The sequence below is a fragment of the Cydia strobilella genome, chromosome 12 (assembly GCF_947568885.1).
Source record: "Cydia strobilella chromosome 12, ilCydStro3.1, whole genome shotgun sequence".
In the NCBI taxonomy this organism is placed as follows: Eukaryota; Metazoa; Arthropoda; class Insecta; order Lepidoptera; family Tortricidae; genus Cydia; species Cydia strobilella.
Window position 1 is genome coordinate 1,520,923 of NC_086052.1, and position 14,856 is coordinate 1,535,778.

A 14,856-nucleotide genomic window follows, 5' to 3' on the forward strand; every position below is an offset into this window, starting at 1 on the left:
CTACTTGTATTTGCCTGAACTTTTAAGGTACCGTTCGGATTCAGGCTACATTTGCATTACTGCGCTGCAGTATTGCAGCGCGACTGTCAAAAATCCGGGCAGTCAAAACGGAACTGTCAAAAACGGGACCCTATTACTAAGACTCCGCTGTCCATCTGTATGTCCGTCTGTCTGTCACCAGGCTGTATCTCATGAACCGTGATAGACAGTTGAAAGTTTCACAGATGATGTATTTCTGTTGCCGCTATAACATCTAATACTAAAAAGTACTAAACCCCCGGCAGGTGAGTCCGACTCGCACTTGTCGCGCTGCAATACTGCTGCAGTAATACAGCCAACTGCATTGCTTCAGGAAATGCCAAAAAAAGGTCATTATATCAAGAAATTTATATTTAATTTTTAATTTGATACATAAAAGCAATAAGATCATCATCGATTTATAAAAATCATGTGTAGTTGAAAACTACCCAGTATTTTTATCGTGATCAGTGTATAATTCAATAAAAAGAGGAAAATTTCAATTTTTTGAGTTAGTTAATAATATTTATATACTTTAGTCAACTTAATTACCTACTGTCAAATAACAGATGTCAAAAATATTTTATTCGACAGCTACTTTAATTTTGTATTTTTAACAAAAAATAAAAATCCAGTACAGTTCTATGTCTTTCTCCATCATAATCTTGGACTAATTGAAATTGTGAAGAACCCTAACTCCTTTAAAAAAAATTACGCTCAAATTATATTCTCAAATCTTCATAATTACACGTAAACATATACACTAACATTAAACGTCAGAAAAACTACCGAATTGAACGAAACACGCAAAATACCTATTTTGGGGGTCAGGGCTGGGTCAACCAGTCCACTGACACATGACCCCTATTCGCTCGCTGCCCCATTCACTCATAGCTCAATTTACACTGGCCATTTCCACCAAGCTATAAATCCGTGCGAATTTGCGAAATTGAGTTCTATAATTATTAGCATTAAGGATTTCATGTCCGCATGTGGTAATTATGCAATAGAACGTGCATATTGTGCATGTTACGATTATAGGATAGGCTTTGAATTTAAATGTTAATTCAATTTTTGCTGACTGCTACGCTCGTAGCAGTCGTAGCGGCTACGTGATTTCGTAGCGGTGCTACGGATTTAGTTTGTGAAATTGGATTTACTCTTTAGTGTTTAGGCAATGATAAAATGTACCTATAAATTTAGGAATTCTGCACTACTTTTATTCAGTAAGAAACCAAATTTTGTGATATTTATTTTGGTTACGTTTAGTGTTCGCGTAGAATGTTAAGTTCCGAGCCGAAGCCACCAAAAGCAAAGCGAGTAGTGAGCTCTTTGTAACCCATATTGACAAATAAATTATCAATCAATCAATCGATCAAAGGAAGGTTCAAAATTTCCGATTACATTTTAACTCCACTTTTACTGTAATTATACACATACAAGTATAATAATAAAAAGTATGGAAATATATAAGATAAGGATAAATATAGTTTATTATTCAAGTAGGCATATTACAATGCGCTTATGAACGTCAAATAAAGCTACGCCGGCTCTAACCCTACACCTCTGCCCCGAGAAGATTTAATTAAGTATTAGCATAAACCTATGCAACTCCGTATAAGATGAATAAAGTCTAAGGAAAAAACGTGCCTCGGAAATCAAGAAAAATTGATTCTCGCACAGATGGCGCTACCACCAATACTTCGGCCTATTCTCGGCTAGATGGCATTAACGGTTCCGTTTATTATTTAACAATTTTAACACATATCAGTGAAAAAACATGGGTCAAAATCATGTAAAAATAATTATATGGTAAAATGATGAATAAAAATCATTTGTCCATATATATAATTTTTCTTGATATTTTTATTATTAGTTTTAATCATGTGTCGATAGATGGCAGTAAATTCACTGTGACTACAAAATTTACTATGACAGTACCCCTCTATCCTATATATTCTCATTGGTATTAGGTATACATTTAAAATGGCATGTGTTTGGCCGCTGCTTGAGTGGAGAGATCTATTACCATATATCTTCTTCTTGCTCGTGTAGAGGGATCAAACTTCTTAAACTAAATTTTTGTCTGCCAATGTTTTGCCACTTCTAGCCCTCGGGGTGTGGCCCTCAGGAGATCTTCCTCAGTGCACATCGTTGAGCACAGAGAACACTGTCTCATGTGTATTGTTGTTTGGGTTACTCCACACTCGCAGAATGTATCACCTTGTCGCCCAATTCCCCATCTCAGAAGATTATCTTTTGACCGACCAACTCCCGTTCTAAGTCTGTTAAGCCATATATAATTAATGACGTTAAGTAGTTTGGAACATAAATTAGTGTCACCATAAATTTAATGTACTAACTTTAGCTAACTCGTAGAACATAAACCAGGTAGCTTGATTTACCATAAATCACCTGAATACCCAAAACATTCCAAACCTGGTTGGTAAAAAAAACATAAATCGACATAAGTATTTAGTTTATTGTAAAAACAGAAAATCGCCCTAAACATATTTTTTGTCTGGTGCAACTGCAAGGTTGTCCAAATCAAGTGGTTTTTTTTTACAAATATTTTACTATCTTAGGAGAATCTTTAAATTAAAATTTTGTGTTTCTTAAAAAAATACAATCATTCCTACACGGCTAAAATAAGAATTTAGTAAGTAAGTAAATATTCTTTATTGCACCAAAATTATACATTTTACATACATGTAAAACTACAAAGAAATATTTAAAGAAAAAATAGAACCAGGTAACAACAGGCGGTCTTTAGGTAGACTTTACTCAGATTATTGAAACTATAATAGTGATTATACAAAACAGGTTCTAGATGCGGACTGTACCAGCCAGCATCAAGAGTAGCGGATCAGACTACGCGTCATAAGTGTCTACTATTATTCTCTAAGTATAGTCGTTCGCTTTGTAGCTGGCCCCGAACGGCTAATCCTTTGTCAATTGTAAGTAAAACCGCACGTGCTACTACCTAAAAAAGGGTCGGTCATTGACGTATACCGGTTAAAGTGACCGATCCTTTTTTATGCAGGTAAGTAGCACGTGCGGTGTTACTTACAGCAGACAATGAGAGCCGTAAGGGCTTGAAAACTTAAGACTATAATAGCGTAACAAAAAAAAACGGCTCAATATGTAGATCAATGAGACTGTATAAAATACTTTTGACAAAAATTGTTGATATTTATCTCTATTTAGAAAAGTATTCGAAAGTGGCAGATACTTTTGGCTCGTTGTGTCATCCGTTACTTCCCAAATATTCCTCCATCGTCGTTCAATACCAATAAGAAATCCGATATATCTGACATTCCTATAGCTATGTGATCGAACTGCAGCGCAAATAAGATATACAAACAGAAACACTCTTAACTGTCCATCGGTGGACCTTATGCCTTTGTAATAAGGTTTAATAACTGTCAGTTACCAGTGTGGGATGGTACGCCTTACAGCGTATCTATTTCACACAAGATGTGAAAGAGAAATATGGTGACATTGTTTTTGTAAATATTTACTTACAAATGGATCGCTACAATATTTTTCCTTTACATCCTTTTTCCACCAACTTCTTAGTTTATCCCTTATTGGCAACGGGACACTGGACCTTCCGTTTTTTGCCATTTTTTATGAAACAAAATCATTAGCATTATTTGTGCTCAGAGGAGACTTTAAATCACGTCCATCTACGATTTTTGCTTATTGACTATTGGCTTGACAGATTATAATTGATAATTGCTCCTTTTGATCCTTTTATGTAAGGGGGTTTTCAGAAAAAAAATTACCATTTACTTTTTTTTCAAAAACTATCAACTTTTGGGGTATTCAGACTCAGAATCACGAGGACTATCGATTTAAAAAGAAAAAAATGTCCCCAAAAAAATTTCAGTTCTGTAACATACATTTTGTATGGATCGTTACAAAACTGACACCCAAAATTTGTATGAAAAACTGGGGACACTTTTTTTCTTTGTCTCATTTAATAGTACTCGACGTGCTCGTCATTCTGAGTCTGAATAATCCAAAAGTTGATGGTTTTTCGAAAAAAAGTAAATGGTACCATTTTTTCTGAAAACCCCCTTTTTTTGTGGATCCAAAGGTTTTTTTTAGAATTTTATTTTATCAATTATAATCTGTCAAACCAATATCTTATTTAGCAGCAAATATGAAAAATGTAGATGGGAAGGATCGACCTCTTTATACAAACTTAGAATATTGCCTTTTTATACTGACAAAAATGGTTTGTCAGACTATAGTTGCATTGAGTTAGATTTTTATGTTTGCTATTTTTAGTTAATAACGTTATCAAAGTATACTCTTTCTTTTTGATATGGACATTTTAGATTTCCTATATATACCCACGGACAATAATATGTAGACATGACACACTGACTACTATAGACTGGCCGTGCATTGTTTTACCCACCATTCGAAATCGAAAATCATTGTTAGAATGTGTCTTCTTAAACTAAAAGAATCTAATTAAATAAACGCATAAACGCGCGTGAAACAAGTTTGAATAATATACAGCTTTTGTTCGCGTGCGTGATGCCGTCACATTCTTTTCGACTTTGCTGCTGAATCTGTAAACTTGTATCAGTGCTTATTAATAAAAATAAAAATAAATAAAGTTTTATTTCAGGCAACACGTACAGTTGTACACCCATATCAACATACAATTTAAAAGTTACATACAATTTAAAAGTTACAATTCTCTTGACAAATATATCTTCGTGTGATTTTCTTATAGTTTCCTTTTAGGCCCGGATCTAACAGTCATTAGTCATTAGTTACCCGCATTTTAATAAAGTTGCGTAAAATCCAGAGATGTTTGTTATTGACTTATTTCCCAAACGGAGTTTTGAAACTTTTTACAATAGTAAACTGTCTTGTAGGCCGCGAGCGACGTTGAAAAAAAAGATGGACGATGCGGGTTGCTAACTTGATCGCTGGAACTTTTAGAGAAAAAGGTTGTCTTTAAAGAGAATATTTTTGTTCTATTGAATTAAACTTCATCGCAATTTAACTATTCTATATCTGATATTGTCTTCGGTTACCGCGATAGTTACTCATGAAATAAAACTATGAAAACGGATTATATCGCGTATATTGAATTTATAATACATCCCGACGTTTCGAACTCTTTACAGCGTTCGTGGTCAACGGGTGACACGTCGGGATGTATTATAAATTCAATATACGCGATTTGTGTGCAATCCCTGAGGTTACATAGTTTATTTATAGCATTGTATGTAGACGCCCTGATGATTAAATTAAGTTGTTATTTATTTATCGTATGGCAATTTTATTTTACACTGTTCATTTATAAACTAGTTTATAATCTAAATCTACATTAGTCCAAGTAGGCGATGGCTGCACTCGTTACGGTTTTAAAATCTTCCACTGGGCCATCGTACTTTGTCAGTGGGCACTCCAAGTTGTTATGAATAAAGTAGTTAAATAAAAACCGGCCAAGTGCGAGTCGGACTCGCGCACCGAGGGTTCCGTACTTTTTAGTATTTGTTGTTATAGCGGCAACAGAAATACATCATCTGTGAAAATTTCAACTATCTAGCTATCACGGTTCATGAGATACAGCCTGGTGACAGACAGACGGATAGACGGACAGCGGGTTGATAGGGTCCCGTTTTTACCCTTTGGGTACGGAACCCTAAAAAATGTTGGGGGACCATCTTACACAGATCAACCTAGCCCCAAACTAAGCAAATAAGCTACTACTAGGCGACGATATACAATACTTATATAGATAAGTACATACTTATATATATAGAAAACACCCATGATTCAGGAACTAATATCTGTGCTCATCACACAAATAAATGCCCTTACCGGGATTCGAACCCAGGACCATCGGCTTCACAGGCAGGGTCACTACCCACTAGGCCAGACCGGTGGTCAAGTTCTATAGCTAAATATTTCTATTTGTAAATTGAATTGTTTTTGGGTATAGCCGAATACTACAGAATGTCGACTAATTAATGGGATGTTTGCGGAGGCGCATGTGGCGTGTTTTAAAGCTACTATGCGCCTGCGAGCCGCGTCCCTGGTGCGACGCGTCCGCGCCAGCTCCAACAGCGTCCTAGAAATGATTGCGGACAAGTTTTGTCCGTATATCACATTTTGCTGCGGACTTCATACGCCCGGCGGCACTGTGGTAAACACATTGAGAAATAGATGAAGGGTGTCAATGTGTTTACCACAGTTACCTACCTTAATGTAATTTTTGTAGTTTTTTGTTTAATGTTTGTGTTTTGGTTAATGTTTGTGTTTTGTTTAATGCTTGTGTTTTGTTTAATGTTTGTATTATGTACTTATGAGTCACATCAGATACTCGAAATAAATGAATTTTAATTTAATTTAATTTAATTTAAAAAAAAACCGGACAAGTGCGGTTCCGTACTTTTTAGTATTTGTTGTTATAATGGCAACAAAAATACATCATCTGTGAAAATTTCAACTGTCCTTCTGTCTGCCAGACAGACAGAAGGACAGCGGAGTCTTAGTAAAAGGGTCCCGTTTTGACCCTTTGGGTACGGAACCCTAAAAATCATCCTTTTCATCATATTACAGTCCATTTTCGGAATCACCCGACAATCCCAAGTACGATTTACCCGAATAGGTACCTTATGCACCATGTATATGCATTTAAGGGATAATTGTGTTAAATAAACATAAAAGTTAGCCCCACAATAAAAGTATCTGGAGTATGACTTCCACCTCGCATAGCATAAATAAGGCTAAAAATTAAGTGCATTCCCGTTGCCAGGAGGTTTTGGGATTATACTGAGTAACATATGAAATCACATTTACAAACGGGTCTATCGCGAATTTATTGTGTTACCTTTATTTACCGACGTTTCGACACAGGTTTCACTGGTCGTGGTCGCGGCTAACTGACGTCCCAGCAAAATGTCAAAACAGAGATTTGTGTGGCTAGTGGCTACCCGAATGTCGCTCTCATGCTACAGAGTTTTATGGCATTGTTTCATGAAAGCTTATGTTATGAATATCTTTTATCTTTTGTTTCGAGTGAGTAAATGAGAATAAACGCTGAATGCTGTAAAGAATAGGAATGAAATGTATTAAATCACATTTAAAATCGGGTCTATCGCTAATTTATTTTTTACCTTTAATACCTTTATTTGCTAACGTTTCGACACAGGTTTCACTGGTCGTGGTCGCGGCTAACTGACGTCCCAGCAAAATGTCAAAACAGAGATTTGTGTGACTACCCCACGGAAAGTGCATTTAAAGTTTGAGGTCTCACATTTTCAAACCGTGGGTACACATAAATGTTAATTATCGTCAATAGTCCGATACGCAACACTCACAACATCCGCGCACACATCCGAAGATCCCTTGGCTTTAACTTCTGGATCACTGGTCCCCAAGTTGCCGATAAGTTAAAACCATCTTCCCTATTAAAATTTCTGGGGTGCTTCTTGATTTCAATCGCTTCTCGCACAACTCGAGGATAATAATGGCGTTCAGTGGAGACAACTTTTGGTTTATGAAGCTCAATCCCAATCAGTGATTTGCGCCGCATGTAAGTAGATGTTCGGAGATCGCGGACTTGTTTACTTGGCGATTTTTTACTGCCGCTATGTGTTCTTTCACTCTCTCTTGCACACTTCGTTTGCTTTGACCAATGTACACACTTCCGCAACTACATTATATTTTGTAAACGCCCGGATTTTGGTACGGAATGACATCTTTTGGACTGCGTAAAAGATCTGCTACTTTGAATAACGGCTTGTATACAGCCTTGATGGAGAATTTCTTAAGTACTGCTCCTACTTTGTCCGTTATCCCTTTCACATATGGTAAGAACGCTGGTTGTCTGTTGACCTCTGGATGTCTTTCCGTTCTCCTCGGCTTGCGTTTCATCCCCCCACGGTATCCATTATTTTCCAGTACAGCTTGGACATGCGCTAGTTTACCGTCCAGGTGCTCAGGATCTCATAAGCACATTTAAAATGTTATATACTGAGTAACTTTTACTATGGGACCAATCGCGAAATCGCGAAAACAAATTTGGCTGGTCCATTTTCTATGGGAGGGTATTTTTTTCGCGATTTCGTGGCAACGGCACTTATTTTTTTGCCACCGTGTATATAATGTAGAACTAATTGACAAATCGCTCAAACTACTCAACAATTCGAAGTAATCATAAATCAAGCCCGCTATCCGGAAATCGCGAGGAATGTCTAATGTCTATTCCAGAAACTGAAATGGAATTACATTACACTAACAAATTCCTCCGCAAAATTTCGTAAGTCGTGTTGTTAAAATATCTTCTAGACGTAGTGCCTTTTATTAGACATATTTTGTAGACATAGTTTTCTATTTCTTGTGCAAATAAGTTTGGTAAATTAACTACAATAAAAACCGGCCAAGTGCGAGTCGGACTCGCGCACGAAGGGTTCCGTATCATAACGCAAAAAACGGCGAAAAAATCACGTTTGTTGTATGGGAGCCCCACATAAATATTTATTTTATTCTGTTTTTAGTATTTGTTGTTACAGTGGCAACCAGAAATACATCATTTGTGAAAATTTCAACTAGCTATCACGGTTCATGAGATACCGCGTGGTGACAGATGGACGGACAACGAAGTCTTAGTAATAGGGTTCCGTTTTTACCCTTTGGGTATGGTACCCTAACAATGGTTATAAATATTAATTCAAAAGGTTAAGGTTAGGTTAAAAAGGTTAACAAAGAGAGTGTAAGTAGCAAAGGGAGAAGTAGAAGGGAGCTGGAAGGAGTAGACCTCGGCGGACTTTCTCTGATCAAATCGGGGAATTCCTGAAGAAAGGCCAGGTCAAGAGCACCCTAAACCGGCGAGCGTGTATGAGGTATGTCAGGATCGTAGCAAGTGGAAAACCGTGGTCTCTGCCTACCCCTCCGGGAAATAGGCGTGACTATATGTTTGTATGTATGTATATAAAATAAATTTTAGTAACTGAATAGTTAGTTCTAATATTTTTAGGGTTACAACACCCCTCTTTTTACGTGGAGGGTTAAAAAAGTCGATCTAACCAGATATAGAATAAAATAAAACTATGAAAACGGATTATATCGCGTATATTGAATTTATAATACATCCCGACGTTTCGAACTCTTTACAGCGTTCGTGGTCAACGGGTGACACGTCGGGATGTATTATAAATTCAATATACGCGATATAATCCGTTTTCATAGTTTTATTTTATTCTATATCTGGTTAGATCGACTTTTTTAACCCTCCACGTAAAAAGAGGGGTGTTGTAACCCTAAAAATATTAGAACTAACTATTCAGTTACTAAAATTTATTTTATATACATACATACAAACATATAGTCACGCCTATTTCCCGGAGGGGTAGGCAGAGACCACGGTTTTCCACTTGCTACGATCCTGACATACCTCATACACGCTCGCCGGTTTAGGGTGCTCTTGACCTGGCCTTTCTTCAGGAATTCCCCGATTTGATCAGAGAAAGTCCGCCGAGGTCTACTCCTTCCAGCTCCCTTCTACTTCTCCCTTTGCTACTTACACTCTCTTTGTTAACCTTTTTAACCTAACCTTAACCTTTTGAATTAATATTTATAACCATTGTTAGGGTACCATACCCAAAGGGTAAAAACGGAACCCTATTACTAAGACTTCGTTGTCCGTCCATCTGTCACCACGCGGTATCTCATGAACCGTGATAGCTAGTTGAAATTTTCACAAATGATGTATTTCTGGTTGCCACTGTAACAACAAATACTAAAAACAGAATAAAATAAATATTTATGTGGGGCTCCCATACAACAAACGTGATTTTTTCGCCGTTTTTTGCGTTATGATACGGAACCCTTCGTGCGCGAGTCCGACTCGCACTTGGCCGGTTTTTATTGTAGTTAATTTACCAAACTTATTTGCACAAGAAATAGAAAACTATGTCTACAAAATATGTCTAATAAAAGGCACTACGTCTAGAAGATATTTTAACAACACGACTTACGAAATTTTGCGGAGGAATTTGTTAGTGTAATGTAATTCCATTTCAGTTTCTGGAATAGACATTAGACATTCCTCGCGATTTCCGGATAGCGGGCTTGATTTATGATTACTTCGAATTGTTGAGTAGTTTGAGCGATTTGTCAATTAGTTCTACATTATATACACGGTGGCAAAAAAATAAGTGCCGTTGCCACGAAATCGCGAAAAAAATACCCTCCCATAGAAAATGGACCAGCCAAATTTGTTTTCGCGATTTCGCGATTGGTCCCATAGTAAAAGTTACTCAGTATATAACATTTTAAATGTGCTTATGAGATCCTGAGCACCTGGACGGTAAACTAGCGCATGTCCAAGCTGTACTGGAAAATAATGGATACCGTGGGGGGATGAAACGCAAGCCGAGGAGAACGGAAAGACATCCAGAGGTCAACAGACAACCAGCGTTCTTACCATATGTGAAAGGGATAACGGACAAAGTAGGAGCAGTACTTAAGAAATTCTCCATCAAGGCTGTATACAAGCCGTTATTCAAAGTAGCAGATCTTTTACGCAGTCCAAAAGATGTCATTCCGTACCAAAATCCGGGCGTTTACAAAATATAATGTAGTTGCGGAAGTGTGTACATTGGTCAAAGCAAACGAAGTGTGCAAGAGAGAGTGAAAGAACACATAGCGGCAGTAAAAAATCGCCAAGTAAACAAGTCCGCGATCTCCGAACATCTACTTACATGCGGCGCAAATCACTGATTGGGATTGAGCTTCATAAACCAAAAGTTGTCTCCACTGAACGCCATTATTATCCTCGAGTTGTGCGAGAAGCGATTGAAATCAAGAAGCACCCCAGAAATTTTAATAGGGAAGATGGTTTTAACTTATCGGCAACTTGGGGACCAGTGATCCAGAAGTTAAAGCCAAGGGATCTTCGGATGTGTGCGCGGATGTTGTGAGTGTTGCGTATCGGACTATTGACGATAATTAACATTTATGTGTACCCACGGTTTGAAAATGTGAGACCTCAAACTTTAAATGCACTTTCCGTGGGGTAGTCACACAAATCTCTGTTTTGACATTTTGCTGGGACGTCAGTTAGCCGCGACCACGACCAGTGAAACCTGTGTCGAAACGTTAGCAAATAAAGGTATTAAAGGTAAAAAATAAATTAGCGATAGACCCGATTTTAAATGTGATTTAATACATTTCATTCCTATTCTTTACAGCATTCAGCGTTTATTCTCATTTACTCACTCGAAACAAAAGATAAAAGATATTCATAACATAAGCTTTCATGAAACAATGCCATAAAACTCTGTAGCATGAGAGCGACATTCGGGTAGCCACTAGCCACACAAATCTCTGTTTTGACATTTTGCTGGGACGTCAGTTAGCCGCGACCACGACCAGTGAAACCTGTGTCGAAACGTCGGTAAATAAAGGTAACACAATAAATTCGCGATAGACCCGTTTGTAAATGTGATTTCATATGTTACTCAGTATAATCCCAAAACCTCCTGGCAACGGGAATGCACTTAATTTTTAGCCTTATTTATGCTATGCGAGGTGGAAGTCATACTCCAGATACTTTTATTGTGGGGCTAACTTTTATGTTTATTTAACACAATTATCCCTTAAATGCATATACATGGTGCATAAGGTACCTATTCGGGTAAATCGTACTTGGGATTGTCGGGTGATTCCGAAAATGGACTGTAATATGATGAAAAGGATGATTTTTAGGGTTCCGTACCCAAAGGGTCAAAACGGGACCCTTTTACTAAGACTCCGCTGTCCTTCTGTCTGTCTGGCAGACAGAAGGACAGTTGAAATTTTCACAGATGATGTATTTTTGTTGCCATTATAACAACAAATACTAAAAAGTACGGAACCGCACTTGTCCGGTTTTTTTTTAAATTAAATTAAATTAAATTAAAATTCATTTATTTCGAGTATCTGATGTGACTCATAAGTACATAATACAAACATTAAACAAAACACAAGCATTAAACAAAACACAAACATTAACCAAAACACAAACATTAAACAAAAAACTACAAAAATTACATTAAGGTAGGTAACTGTGGTAAACACATTGACACCCTTCATCTATTTCTCAATGTGTTTACCACAGTGCCGCCGGGCGTATGAAGTCCGCAGCAAAATGTGATATACGGACAAAACTTGTCCGCAATCATTTCTAGGACGCTGTTGGAGCTGGCGCGGACGCGTCGCACCAGGGACGCGGCTCGCAGGCGCATAGTAGCTTTAAAACACGCCACATGCGCCTCCGCAAACATCCCATTAATTAGTCGACATTCTGTAGTATTCGGCTATACCCAAAAACAATTCAATTTACAAATAGAAATATTTAGCTATAGAACTTGACCACCGGTCTGGCCTAGTGGGTAGTGACCCTGCCTGTGAAGCCGATGGTCCTGGGTTCGAATCCCGGTAAGGGCATTTATTTGTGTGATGAGCACAGATATTAGTTCCTGAATCATGGGTGTTTTCTATATATATAAGTATGTACTTATCTATATAAGTATTGTATATCGTCGCCTAGTAGTAGCTTATTTGCTTAGTTTGGGGCTAGGTTGATCTGTGTAAGATGGTCCCCCAACATTTTTTAGGGTTCCGTACCCAAAGGGTAAAAACGGGACCCTATCAACCCGCTGTCCGTCTATCCGTCTGTCTGTCACCAGGCTGTATCTCATGAACCGTGATAGCTAGATAGTTGAAATTTTCACAGATGATGTATTTCTGTTGCCGCTATAACAACAAATACTAAAAAGTACGGAACCCTCGGTGCGCGAGTCCGACTCGCACTTGGCCGGTTTTTATTTAACTACTTTATTCATAACAACTTGGAGTGCCCACTGACAAAGTACGATGGCCCAGTGGAAGATTTTAAAACCGTAACGAGTGCAGCCATCGCCTACTTGGACTAATGTAGATTTAGATTATAAACTAGTTTATAAATGAACAGTGTAAAATAAAATTGCCATACGATAAATAAATAACAACTTAATTTAATCATCAGGGCGTCTACATACAATGCTATAAATAAACTATGTAACCTCAGGGATTGCACACAAATGGAAGCGAAAAAACTGCTTTTCAAACTGCTGCACTCACAAAATTATGCCGAGACAGAAGCCATATTTAACAAAATTTAGTTTTAATATTGTGTCTAGATTAAGCCTTAGTTTGTAGTTTTAATTGTAACAAAGTCTGATATTTAAATTATAATTGGTTCCCCGCGATACAGGCACTGCCTAGTGCGGAGACCCCTGGAATGTCTGTAACCTTTAAATGAAAATATGATCTTTATTCTTATTCTTTAAATGGGACTATCCCATTTAAACTAAGTTGTTCGATTTAAACTAACACGATTGTCACTCATAATTTTAAAACTAATACGAGACTTAATCGCGTACAAACTTACGTTTATTTATGGCCTGACGTTTCGAACGTGACGTGACGTTACGTTCGAAACGTCAGGTCATAAAATGAAATGAAATAAACGTAAGTTTGTACGCGATTAAGTCCCGTATTAGTTTTAAAATTATAAGTTGTTCGAATTAATTTTGGACCATAGTTGAGAGCTTTTAGACTATAACTGGGTGGTTTCACGGTAAAGGAAAGTCACATTTGAACCAAAATCATTATTTGGTCATACATACTAGGCCTTAAATAAACACGTGAAAATAAGTTATAAATTCACAAAGAAAAATTGCACAGAGGCTACTATTGTTTCACAAAATACCTAAGTACCTAAGTAATAACGATACAAAGATAAGAATATACGTTATTGCGATATCTATCAGATCATTTGTCTAACCTTTGTTGTTGCCCTAGTATTTTCCGTTAATGGGAACACACAATAGGCACATTTACATTCACAGATGATAAATGTATTCCAGAATATGAGATAACACTTGTCACGTAAATAAACATATGAGATTTGAAACCCGATGACAAATATACCCATTTGTTGTCAACGGCCAATGTTTTTAATTCAAATTTAGAATCACTCCTATTTTTTATTCGGCCAGCAATGTTAAGGATCGTTGGAAAACTGATTGGAACAACAGACCAGCCACAATTCAACGACACGTGGAAACCTGACGTTTCTTATCTAATATGGACGGCGAGCCATTTTGCAAGGACTTTGTAGGCTTTCACTACAACCCTATCAAAGAAGCATCCAGAAACTAAACAAGATATAAATCTAGATGGATTAATACACTTACCGGATCCTACAGTTGGATGTGGTACGTTGATGTTAGCTGTATTTTTTTAAAGACCCGAGCTTAGGATTGGGGTCGCGAAGGTGGAGGCGCGCGAGCGAGGCGCGACGCGAGACGCGACTGCTTCTCTGACAGCCCTTGGCGCGCCTGCGTGGCTTTTCAGTGACATTCGATCTTCTAAAAACCGCTTTTCACTTGGTTTTACTCTCTTTTGCACCTATATGTAAGCACGAACGAGATGCAAGAGCTAGTGATGTCAAAATAAGCACGAATTTAAATACGTTTGGATGTTCGAATTGCTGTCTCGGTCGATGCGCAGTCGGTCAGTGGGCCGTCTCTTTTGACCAAAAACAAACAGTCTTTGTCTTTGGCAGACAGCTCGGCGCCGTTGGTTAAGGAGTTATGCGTTTAGCACCTGTGGAGCGCTAATTATCCATGTCGATTATTGTTTCGATCGATATTTTCAAGGCGCTTTTCGGATTTTAACCTGCTGGCGAAAATTCATTTCCGTGTTGGTTTTATGAGCTTTTTAATACCTGCCGAAATATTTTACAGTTATAACGTCCAGGTGTGCTGGATCTTT

The 14,856-nt window shown here is 37.6% G+C and overlaps 1 protein-coding gene across 2 annotated transcripts in view; it reads right to left on the reverse strand.

Annotated features, from left to right (window-relative positions):
- Positions 1-14,477, reverse strand: part of LOC134745923 (calmodulin-binding transcription activator 2) — a 270,209-nt gene extending 255,732 nt beyond the window's left edge. For both annotated transcript variants that reach the window (XM_063680037.1, XM_063680038.1), the window contains exon 1: positions 14,277-14,477. The gene's annotated coding sequence lies outside the window, so the exon portion shown is untranslated. The remainder of the gene's footprint in view (positions 1-14,276) is intronic.
- Positions 14,478-14,856: the final 379 nt, after the last annotated feature.